Raw genomic sequence first — 12,726 nt, 5'->3', positions numbered from 1 at the left:
AGCCAAGGGATGCAGGCAGATCCCTGCCACAAACTGGTAGCAGCAGAGGAGAATGACAGGCATCAACATCACGTCCATGTACTTGCAGCTCCGCGCTGACTCTGTCCTGGGGTCTCTGCTGGCAGCTCCACACATCTCTGTAACCCGCCATCCTCTCCATTCCTCTTCCCAAGGCCCACCTCACCTCAGGGCAGGCCTCTGAGGTCCCAGGAGCCCTGAGACGCTTCTCATGCCCACCGGGGCACACCAGCGCTGCCCAGTTCATTTCCTCTGGAAAAGGTGCTGGAAGCCATCAAGGACTTGTACCTACTGAAACCTATGAAGAAAAGGAAAGTTAATAACCAAAAAATAAACATAAAATATACACCCAAATGGATCAGGCCTGATGACATTTTGATCAAATTACCCAAAGCCATTTCAATAGCAACACACATTTTTCTTGCTATCAGCAAAACGTACTCTGTGGCATTTTGAAAGGGAGTGGGTTTTCAAAGAGCTAAGATCTAAGTTTTCTGTGGGTCCAGAAATAAGTTTTCAAAATCTTGAGTTTTACGTGTTGGGAAAAAACTGAGCAATGAGGTTTACAGGGATTGTCACTGTAGAGATAGAAAAAGTCCAACTGTGAAGCCTCAAAAAAAAAAAAAAAAAAAAAAAAAAAAAAGAAAAAAAGAAAAGATTCCCAGACCACTCTTAGAACTTAGAAGCTATCATATCAAGAGTATTACAAAGTTGAAAGAGCTGTTATTTGTAAACCTACAGGTCTTTGAACTAAAGGCATAGCCTATTAGTATGTATTATTAACATAACTGAAAAAAGAAAAACAAAATCACAACAATGATTTTGGACAGTTTCAGAGGCCATTTTTAAACCAGAGTGAATGATTTCTACTCTCCTGTTACATAGGGCTCAATAAAACTATAAAGATTTGACAGGTTAAGAGAATAAACATTGCCATGAAGTGAGCTATCCCCAGCTTAGCTATAAACATTCAATATTTCCTCTGAGAAAGGATAAAGTAAACTAAAAATAATACGAAACAAACAGGAATGGAGAATTTTTAAGATTTTTGATAATTTTGATCTTTTAACTTATGTTTTCCAGAGATACTATGTAACTCAATGTACTCATTCTCCAAGTCCTCAAGAATTTGAATTTGTCATAATCACTAATAGAAAACTGAGCTGTTTTCACAAACCAAGGTATACACTGACTCTTCCACGCTATTCATCTTTCTACTCCTGTGGTCAAGTACCTTGCAGTGATTATCGCTTATTTGTTCAAGCGGTGAGGAAATATTAACTATCACAAGTTCTCAGCAGAGACTGGACAATAATTATCAACAGATGGCTGGCAGTACAGTTTGGGGAGAGAGAAAGAAAGTGCCCTTCCTTCCAAAACATCCCCCACTGAGAAGTCCTCAGCAACTCAATGGTCACAGTTTTGGTTAAAATCAGATTTATGTTAACTACCTGTTTTCTCCCCACATTTTTCTTTAATATTTGCTTATTTAACTATAATGAGGAAGCACAAACCCTGCACATCCCATCTATCTTATAATGATGACATTCATATCTGGAAAAAAAAAATCAACTTTGGTAATTTACACTCTTATTAAAATAATACTAGTATTGGGTCATTAGAAAGGATCCAGTTCAAGAAGTTCAACTGAATACAAACAAGGAAATTCAAAAAAACAGTGTGCTCCTCCTAGTTTATTTACAAAAGCCTTAGCAACGGCCAACACAGAAGAGGCTTGCTTTAGTAGCAGGGGCTGTGCCCAAGGGGCCGCTGACAGAGCACAGCCTGGGCAAAAGGCAGCGGTGCTTCCTACGTGCTCCCAACACCGCCCGAGCACCACGGAAGGACAACGCAATCCGGGCTGCTCAAGCTGGCAGTGCCGGCTCGCAGCTGGCTGGGGCCCAGAAAGAAACTTCCCAGGAGCCTCCCGATTTCCACACTGCATATGCTTAAAACCCCAAACACACGGTTCGTACAGCCGTGCAGAAAGCGCTTCCTGTGCACGACCTCCACAGTGCAGTTTTCCGACGTCTGAGAGATTTTTTTTAGGGTCCCTGCAGAGCACCTGCCCCTCTTTTCTTCTCCCAGGCAGTGACTCCACAGACTGACCGCAGTGCTGCTTGCTGTTTCACTGCAAACCAGCCAGCTTCAGCGGCCAGCTCCCTCCCGCGCCCTGAACGGCCGGACGGCACCTCAGCGAGACGGGGCGGGCCAGGCTCGCCGAGCCCATGCCAGGCCTGCTCCGCGCAGCCCGCCAGGGCTTCAGCCCGCCCCGCCAAAGCGCAGCAAGGACGGAGCTCGCACGCTGCGCCTCGGCCCCCGACGGCTCCCCGCAGCCCGTCCGGCCTCCAGGCAGGAAGACTCGCACGGCCCAAGGAGCCCGGCACGCGCCTCAAGGCCGGCCAGGGCTCCTCGGGGGCGCAGCCGGCTCCCAGCTCCCTCGCAGCCGGAGGGCTACCTGGAGAGGCGGCCAAGACGGCGGCGCCGGTCCGCAACTGCCCCCGTGACGGCGCCGCTTCGGGAGCAGCAGCCGCTTCCCGCGCAGCGCCGCCGCCCCACGACAGGCCAGGCCGCGCCGGGCCGGGTCGGGTCGGGCCGCGCCGGGCGCCGCCGCGCAGGCGCGTGCGCGTGCGCGGCAGCCGGGGCGGGGGCGGGGCCTGCCCGGGAAGGTGCCGCGAGGGGCGTGGCCAGCGCAGCCGCCGTGCTGCGGGGCAGAGGTCGAGGAAGAGAGCTACCATTGGCTGCGGTGCCGCTCTCTGATTGGTGCTCTCCCTGGGGAGGCGGGGCTGGCAGGCTTCCCGCTCGCGGGAGGTGGGGGCAGCGCGCGGGGCTGCTCCGGCCGCGGCGGGATGGTGCTGCGGGGCGGCGCGGAGCCGGGCGGCGGCGGCGGCTGGGGGGGCAGTGAGCACTGGGGCCAGGCGGCAGCGGGAGGTGTGGAGGGGGGGGGGGTTGGGTCGCGGCGGGGACTGGGCGGCGGCTGGCGGCGCGGCGTCCTGCAGGGACGATGGCTCCTCGCTGTCCTCCCTCAAGCGCCTGGAGCGCTCGCAGCGCACGGAGCGGCTGGACACACTGTTCGGCTTCGAGCGGCCCACGGAGCGTGGCGAGCGCACGGGCTGGCTCATCAACATGCACCCGGTAGGACTGGGCCGGGGGGGGATGTCACCGGCGGGGGGTGTCACCCACAGGCACCTGGTAGGACTAGGGGGGACAACGATGGGGGGGGTCACCGACATGCACCTTGTAGGACAGAGGGTGAATGTCACCGACGAGAGGGGGAGATGTCTCCGACAGGCACCTGGTAGGACCTGGGCGGGACGGGGGGGGAGATGTCTCCGACAGGCACCCGGTAGGACCTGGGTGTGAGGGGAGGTGTCACCAATAGACACCCAGTAGGACTGGGGCAGGGGAGGTGTCACTGACAGGCACCCGGTAGGACTGGGGTGGGAGGGGGCGGGGGGGGTCGTGTGTCGTAACAGGCCATGTGCATGTGCAGACGGAGGTGCTGGGCGAGGACCGGCGGCTGGTGAGCGCTGTGGACTACTTCATCCCGGAGGATGGGACCTGCTTCGAGGTGCATCCCGTTCCTCCAGCGCAGCGCTGGTGCCCGGGCTGGGCGTCCTGCCTGCCCCCACCGGTTTGGCTGTTCTGGGCCCCAGACATCACCCACAAGGCAGCAGCGCTGTCTGCCCTACGCTGGGTCCACCTGGGACCCTTGGGGGCCAAGGTGGGTGCTGCAGAGATGCAGGGATGTGTATGTGGCGCACAAATGCCAGCAACGCGCAGCAAGGGCAGCGCGGTGCCCGTTGCTTCCGTTGGGAACCGTTGGGTTGGTTTCTCACCTTGGCTGCGGGGTCGCGCAATGTTCACCGGTTTTGATTTCTCCTGGGTGGCCCTGCCCTATAAGCCGTATTTCTACATCGCTACCCAGAAGGCGAGTATGGACTTGGAAGCTGCGCACTGGCAAGCGGGGTCTTGAGGAAACTAGTGGCCGAGGTCCCAGAGACAAGGGCAGGTTTGACTTGAAGGGTCCCCCAGTCAGCTGAGAGGCCTTGTGACCGACCATCTTCTTGGGTTGGTAGGAGAAAAATACAGCTCCAGTGCTTCTGTTGGTGGTTTTGTCAGAGCTGTTAGAGAAGACCTGAGATGGGAAGCAGCTGTATCAGTATGGTGGCTGCACTAAGGTTTCTTAGAGGGAGGTTGGTTTGTTATGTGATGAATTATCCCTTCAAGGAGCTGTCATATTTTTCCTGTTCTTTTTTTGTCCTAAAATTGATCTCTGGAGCCTATTTCACTTCTTCTAAGCCCAAACAGGGGTAAATTTCCCCTCTCATCTCGTCTTGATCCTGCTCGTGCTGCAAAACTGGGTTTGTTCTGACGGTGCTGTGAATTGACGATCAAAGAGAGCCCCAGTGTGAAGGAACAGATTTCCAGACGGCCAGGATTTCAGGACAGCCTCGTGTCCTCCCCTCACAATTGAGGACACTAGTGCCAGAACCTCTTGTGAGCTTGTCTTCTCCTCTGGAGAAGTGTCTGGCTTTGTTGCTCATTCTCCAGTTTCTTTGCAGGGCTGTGAACGAGAAGTGTCATCCTTCCTCTCCAGGAAGTTTCAAGGGAACATTTCAAAGCTGGGAACTGTCCCCAAAGAAGATTTGGATCTGGTCAGTATTCCTCTGCCTGCTGTACTATTGAATAACTAATCTTTCTTTCTTTCTTTCTTTCGAGCTCAAGTGGAGTAGAAAGGGGCTAAGCAGTAAAGGGAAGCAGTATGCTTACCTTTAATCTTCAAGCACTGTTTGCATTGCATGTCATGAATAGGCTAATTATTGCTTATTGATAGTAATTGCTTATTATAGTAATAGTAAATAAAATATATGTTCTGCTCCAGCACATAGTCTTTTTCACAGGATGCTCAAGAAACTTCCTGAGCTAGAAATGGCTGGAGATTAAGAGTGTTGTGGCAGAGGGGGATAGTATACATTTACTCTTTCTTGGGTGTGTACTGGTGATTGCGCTTGGAAACAGACAACAAGACAAGATGGCCCTTGGTGTGAACTGGCATAGCTCACATGTTCTTCGCTGTCTTACGTGCTTGCTAGCATCTCTTCTCACTCCGAGTCTTTCCATTCAATTACTACCTCTTCTTTCAACGCTTTCTTACTGTTAGCAGTCTTCCCCTTTCCCTCATTACTCTTTTCCACCCTTAGCTGGCACTGTCTTGTTGCTTTGTAGCCAAATCACTTGGTGGGTCTTAAGCAGAACTACATTAAGTTATCCTTCCACGTGGTGGATGACTTGGTGAAGGTGCGGAAAGAGATCTCTCCTGCTGTGAGGAAAAACAGAGAGCGAGACCAGGCGAGCGATGTCTATACGTCTATGCTGTCAAGGAAAGAGGTCTCCTTAGGATGGTTGGCCCATGGGCTTCTTAGGATTCCCCTAGTCACACAGACTAAAAAGTACAAATGAGAATTCCAATTTTCTCTTTGGTTTCCTACACCTGATGTCTGATTTCAGTTGAACCATTTCAAAGGAAGAGGAATCTAGTGAAGTGAGCACTTCCTGCCCAACTGAGAGGTGTACATTATTTGTTCCAGGTGATTCCTGGGGTGCCCAACGATTCTTAAACTCATTGTTATGCTTTATAAATCCAATGCCATAAGAAACCTCTCTTATAAAGGCATAGAGGTAATAAGTGCTTTTTGCCTGCGCAATGTTTCCTCACGTGCTGTCAATCCTGATGACTCTCTTTCTCGAAGGGGGTTGTTGCATTAAAGAGAAGCTTTTGTTATTCCATTCTCTCCTGTTAATGAATTTTGCTGTTTGGTTATCAGTGGGTACCACTGTTGCTACCTTGTCTCCTACAGTCAAGCCTGCTGGGTCTGAGATGTGCATAAACCTACTTAGGTAAATTAGTTGTTAATCTAATGAGAACTGCTCGTTAAATCATACTCTAAAGCTGATTTGAGTTTAATGTATTTGGTCATATTCAGGATCCGGTTGTTTTCGCCTTTGACATTGAAACTACCAAACTCCCTTTGAAGTTTCCTGATGCAGAGACAGACCGGATCATGATGATCTCCTACATGGTTGATGGGCAGGTAATGGAACAACAGTTCTTTTCTTCATGCTTTGGAGCAAAATGCTAGACAGCAAACGAGCATGTCACCTTTGGCGGTCTGGTCCCTGGCTTGCTTTGTTGCTAGTTGCTTGGTCTATATGTAATGGCTGTGGAAATAAAATTGAAGTCTAGTCTGAATGATGCATAAGGATTTCCTCGTTTTGTATGTTGGAGAACCCAGCTAAGGCTACTGGTGCCCCTTTGAGGGGCAGTAGTAATTTGGAGAGTATAGTCCTTAAGTTGTCTCCCTTTTGGCACCCTTAGTTGATTGTAAGCAATTGTTCAGAAGGTGACCTCCAAAGAGCCGTTCCCACTTGACAAAAGCTCTAGCTATCAAGCTGTGCAAGGATTATCGCATCGATGGAAGACTATTTCATCCTTTAGGCAGTGTGTTCCGGTTGTTCAGGAACCTGTCCCTGGTGTAGCAGGGATCTGAGTCCTCAGTAACTCTTCCTTTGTCAACTCTCTAGGGCTATCTGATCACAAACAAGGAGATTGTCTGTGAGGATATTGAGGACTTTGAATTTACTTCAAAGCCGGAGTATGAGGGTCCATCCTGTGTCTAATGAACCAGATGAGGTAAGTAGGTTCTACTTGGGAAATCAGGCTGCTTTTTATCTGCCTTGGTCTCTTGTAGGCCAAAGAGAGCTTATCACCCAATAGAGTGTATCTTTGGGGAGCACAGCGGACAGTCACGGTGCTGGTGATGCTTTCATTTCATGGTGTGATGATGAGGCAGATCGGGTTCTAGCTAGGTCAAGAGCAGAGGGGAAGGACTGCATCAATAGTGTTATATCCAGTGCCTGCCTGCAGGAGGTGAATTTGCTGAGTGTTTGTGTTTGTGGGGGAGATGTTTTTTGTTTTGGGTTTGTTTTTTTATAATCCTCTGTTGCATACTAGGATTTAATGCATTTAATGCAGAGGCGATTTGAACATGTCCAGGAGACCAAACCTACTATCATTGTCACATACGATGGAGACTTCTTTGACTGGTAAGATCAGGAATGAAAACTAACCTGGTTTCTAAAAGGAAATGTTGTCTAGGCCATGAGGTGAGATTGGGTACCAGCCTGTATGTCCTTTGTCTGGAGGTCACATAGCGGCCACATGCGTTCTTATCTACGCAGACTATCCAGCCAGTTTGGGAACCTGTTTACATCCTGATTATGTGCTCTTTATCTGGAGTGCTGGGCTGAGTCTTGGATCGCCAGCCTGCAGAGGACTGTCGAAGAGGGGGAGGAGGAATTCAGAACTTTTTTTTTTTTTTCCCTGAGCAGAGCTATGTTTACTGGCTTTGAAATACGAACTTCTATAGAGTCCCATCAATTGGTCCAGGGATTGCTGAGCTACTTCTAGATCGTTGTTGATTTGGCAATGTTTGTACACTGATGACCTCAGTAACTGGAGAACAGGCAAAGTGTCAAAAGAGAACTGCAGAACAATAGGGAGACCAGAGCAGCCAAGCCTTTGGGGAGCGAGGGAAACTCGATCATAATGTTCTGCCTCCTGGTATAGGATGTAAGCAAGCAGCTTCCTTCTTGCAGTAGCTCTGCCCTACAGGGAGTTTTCCCTGTGGCCAGCTCTCACGGGTAAGGTCTGGAGCAAAGGAGAATTCACAAGAAAAATTCCTCATTAAGTAGCTTACAAGAAAGCAATTCTGAAACCCTTGGGGTGGGGATGGGGTGGAGGAAAGGGATTGCTTTGTTTCTTCTCTTCTGCATTGTCTCTCTCCTCAGGCCTTTTGTGGAAGCAAGAGCAGCAGCTCATGGAATTAATATGTATCAGGAGACTGGATTTCAGAAGGGCAGCCAGGGAGAGTACAAAGCCCTGCAGTGCATCCACATGGATTGTCTGAGGTACCGAATGCTGCGTCTGTACCGTATAACTGCATCTTTATCTGTTAAATTTGTATAAAATGCCTACAGTTGATGTATTTGAATACTGTCCCTTTTCCATCTCTGTGCACTGCTATCATGAGTTACATCTTACTAGGAAAGGACTAGCACCCCCATCTTTGGTTGTGCTGCTTCTACTCGGTACTCCGTTGTGTGCCATTATGTACAGAAGTTACGTCTTGCCCACACTAGCCTGAACGACTAACTCTGTTTATAGAGTCTGCTGGTGGCTGTCATTGGGAGTTTGAGAACTGTCCTGGATAGCAGGTAAAAGGACAGGATAAAACCAAACCATTGTAGTGGGCACAGGGCCATATTCTAACCCAACAGCCTGCCTAGCACAGAGAGGAAAAGGAAGGGGGTGTATGTGTGTGTGTGTGTGTGTGTGTGTGTGTGTGTGTACAGGAGAGGGCTGTCTGTCTTGGCAGTTGTGACTTGAATGTTTTTTCACATTGGACCAGTGTCCAGACTCTGGAAAACAACTGCCTCTCTTTGCAGTCCTGCTGATACCTCCTCCTGTGTTTAAACGTTTATCTTTGAAGTCTCTGAAGTATGAGGGTTGAGAAAAATCTGAGCAATAGAAATGATTTGAATAGCACTATTTGTACGAGTCAGGATTTAAGAGCATGGGTAGATATGCAGACTGTCTAAAGCTGTGCAGCTTCTTATTCCACTGCACTTGGATGTTCTGCTCTCACCTTTCCCTGTTAGAGTAATACAGATCTTTTTGTACGTAGCAGCCCTTTCTGAAGTGCAGGGCTGTCTCTTCGTAGACTGGCATTTTCATTATTCTGTCTAGGTGGGTGAAGAGAGAGAGTTACCTGCCAGTGGGAAGTCACAACCTGAAAGCAGCAGCGAAAGCAAAACTGGGTTATGATGCAGTGGAGCTGGACCCTGAAGAGATGTGCCGGACGGCTACAGAGGAGCCTCAGGTATTCCCACCCGGTGCTGTATCTCTGGGCATCTGCAGTATTAGTGAACCTTTGAGTTAGAGCTTTGTGAAATCCTTTAAGTTAATGCAGTGTCTTTGAGAAGTTGTCAGTGTATCTTGCTGAATTTCAGAGACCTGAAAGAACTTAAGCTTAGGGAAGAATAGAATTTCCTTGATGTGTTTCTGGCATTGGCGTTGCACTGTATATTTGTGTTATTTACACTTCTGCAAAACGGTAGTACTCGGGGCATTGCAACGGAGCAATAGAACTAATTTCTACAGTTTGGATAGTTTTTCCCAAGGAAAGGAGGGAAAGTAGTCTCCAAATGCGCTTCCTTTCTGCAGTACAGCAGTCATAGCTGTTTTTCCATAGACCAGTTATGGGTAGCCTAAGTGAAGGAGTTGGTTTTGTTTCCTTACTGTGCTCCTTCTTGCCTTGGGCTTCAATACTGCCTGAATAAACACATCATGTTGGGCACCAAATCAGACATTTAAGTTCAATGATGTGGTGATAAGGCCAGCCTAATTCCAGCAGCACCCTTAACAGCGCTTCTTTCTAAGTCCAGTTTTTGATGTCTGTCTTTTACAGGTGTTAAGAAAAGGTTCTGGGACAGTGTGTGAGGCATTGCTGATGGTTCAGGCCTGTCACGCCAACATCATCTTCCGCAACAAGCAGGAGCAGGAGTTCAGCAAACTTACAGATGATGGCCACGTGCTGGACTCGGAGACGTTTGTAGGAGGCCAGGTGGAAGCTCTGGAACCTGGGGTTTTTCGCAGTGACATCCCTTGCCGCTTTAAAAAGGTAAGGACACAATCAAGGTGTTGCGACAGAGGCTTTAAAATGGTAATGCAATGATGCTCTTTCTCTTCTTTCTGAAGAACATGGCAGTAGGGAATAACCCTCCAACTGGAATTACCATCCTCTGTTCTTTTGGGGGATACCCAATAGCAATACCTGTTATAAAACTGATACCTAATTTATGGCTTGAGTGTATGAACCTGCTTAGAGTTTAGGTGGGAAGGGTTGGAGAAGTTGCTCTTCATGACCTCAGACTGGCTATTGGGTAAAGACAGTGTTACAGCAAGGAGAGTGGTTCATTGCTTTTGTGTGGGTTTGTTTACTTTGTTTATTGGTTGGTTGAGGGTTTTTTTTTGGTTTTTGGTTTTCTTTGAGCGAGTGGTTGTTGGCAGAGATGACTCTGTTTTTGTCTCATCAGGATTATATCTTTGTCCTTCTCCCACTCAAGCCAAGCTTCTTTTGGCCTCTTTTACCTGTTTCTGGTTGGTGCTACTGTCTAGATTGTAAGTTTTAGAGGCAACTTCCATCTTTGCTGTGTGATACACCATACCTCAGTGCTGCTTATTTTAGTGGCCTTAATCTCGTGAATGATCTTAAGGGAACGTGCACTGTGAATTTAGAAGGACCTTAAATCTAAATCCTTGGCCCCTTAGAGCCTTAGATGTGTGAGCAGCTGACTGCTAGGTCAGCCCCATAAGTGTTGCACTCTGGAACATGCATGCAATCTTCTCTTCTTGTTAGCTGCCCTATATAGCCTCCTTTGCAGGAGAACTCCAAGGGCCGGGGAGCAGCCACCATCTCTTCTCTGCTTTGTGTTTTGCCTTAGTGCCAGTGGTGTAGACTTTTGTGAGTTGTAGGGTTCTTAGCAGAAAGCCACCGTCCTTCAGTTCTAGAGAGCTCTCAAGTTGGCTGTGGAGGTCAGCCATTTTCTGCCTGCTCACATCGGAGCTGATCAGTGAACGAAGGGGCATTTCAAGATGCCATTCAGCTGACCTGTTTCAGCCATCTGCCCTTCAGATGAGACGAATTGCTCTCTACCCATACTGAGACATGCTCTGCTAAGTAGTGAGCCTGTTTTCAAAGATCGCCGAAGCTACGCTGGAGCATGGATAATCTTGCAGAAGCTGTCACCCCCTGCCCCCCTTCCCTGGGCAGTGTGCGAGGATGGGTGTCAGGGCTAGAAGAGGTCTCGGTATCATTCCTGTATCCTTGCAGAATCCTTCTGCCTTTAACTTCCTGGTGCAGCATGTGGAGAAGATGCTCCGGCATGCTGTCGAAGAGGAAGAAGGTTTGCCGTTGGATCAAGTCACCAACTTCCAGGAGGTCTGCTGTCCTGCCTCAGCCTGCAGGGCCAGAGGCATGACTGGGCTTTCCAAGGAGAGCAGAACTGTGAGGGTGGAGTTGCAGCACATTTCTTTAGGCAAGCCTCGGTCCTGTGTACACATATTGGTGCTGTATAACAACTTTCTTCAGCTTTGAGTTCTGCCCCATGTCCATCTGTGCCTTATTTCCCATATTAATAAAGAACTGGCATAGGCTGGAGGCAAGGCTGATTTTTCTCATCCTGAATATGTCTGGTGAGACACCACATGTTAAAGATGCCTGTTTAGACTCATTTTATACTCCATGGAGAGAGACAGGAGAAACTTATCTGTAGACATTTGCAGTGTAGATGAAACCTACCTTGGAGGTCCAAAAGAAAACCTTAAAGATTGGTGGCTAAAGAAGACTCGCCGCTGCCACTCTTCTTAATCCTATTCCTTTAGTTTTTCATACTCTTCCTCTGTTCCCCAGAATCAGTGGCAGGTGTTTCTGTGCATGTCGGAAGTAAAGGATCAAATATAGTGAGTATGTGACTGCATCATTAGTTCCTTCTTGTTTGAATTTTACTTTTTTACATCTCCCCGCAGGCTTGTGATGAAATCAAAGTCAAGCTGAATTCCTTGAAGGATGTTCCTAACGGAATTGAATGCCCCCTTATCTACCATTTAGATATAGGGGCCATGTACCCCAACATCATTCTGACCAACAGGTTGCATGTGGGTAATCTCAGTCCAGTCAGGAAGGTGTCTTCTGTTTTGTCTTGCAGATGGTCTAGGAGGTCCCTCCGATTTGATCCCCTTAGTGGCAAACAATAAACTTTCTGCCCTGGACAGGGGGATAAAATAAGGCTCGGTTTGAAATCCAGTCAGGCTGTTACAGTTGCCAGGTGTACAGAGCCGAAAGGTCTGTCCAACGTAGAGCAATAGTTTAGCTGGCTTCATCCAAAGAATAGTCATTGTTTTTGCTGTAACTTGTGTTCTGAAAAGCTTCTAGAAAGGAAAACTTACTGAACGTCACCTCTGTGATGTTCATATTTGTGTTCTTCTAGTACCCAACATCGATTCCTTCTGGCATATGTCACTGGAGACAGTTCTGTTTTCTCTAACATGGGTGTGTCTGACCTGTGTCCAGCCCTCAGCAGTGGTGGATGAGGCCACATGTGCTGCCTGTGACTTGAACAAGCCAGGTGCTAATCGTCAGCACCGGATGACTTGGCAGTGGAGAGGAGAATTCAGTAAGTGTAATTCTGCTGTCTGCTTTGTCAAGTTCCCTGTTGCATTGCAGCATGGATAGAGCTTGCAGCGTGAGCTGAAGACACAGAGACCGCTTCCTGTTCCTCCCCTGGAAAGCTCCTAGTTGCTGTTCCTTTGCAGTGCCTGCAAGCCGCAGCGAGTATCACCGCATCCAGCAACGACTGGAGCCTGAGAAGTTTCCTCCTCTGTATCCAGATGGAGCACCCCAGGCGTTCCACGAGCTTTGCCGTGAAGAGCAGGCCAAGTATGAGAAGAAGCAACTGGCAGGTGAAAATAAATGGCGTTATCTGGAGCAGGTTTTTGCTGCCTAGACTACAAACACATCATTAATTACTTCTCTCTCAGGTCTGGGGCTACTTAGTTCTTGCTGGCTCAGACTGAATTTGATCTCG

The 12,726-nt window shown here is 48.6% G+C and overlaps 1 pseudogene; it reads left to right on the top strand.

Moving 5' to 3' along the window:
• The window catches only part of LOC134154755 (DNA polymerase epsilon catalytic subunit A-like), a 38,071-nt pseudogene that overhangs the window by 9,413 nt on the left and 15,932 nt on the right, over window positions 1-12,726 (top strand).

This window comes from Rhea pennata, unplaced genomic scaffold (assembly GCF_028389875.1).
Source record: "Rhea pennata isolate bPtePen1 unplaced genomic scaffold, bPtePen1.pri scaffold_40, whole genome shotgun sequence".
Lineage (NCBI taxonomy): Eukaryota > Metazoa > Chordata > Aves > Rheiformes > Rheidae > Rhea > Rhea pennata.
The sequence above is the reverse complement of the archived record's forward strand: the minus strand, read 5'-3'. Positions and strand labels throughout refer to the sequence as shown.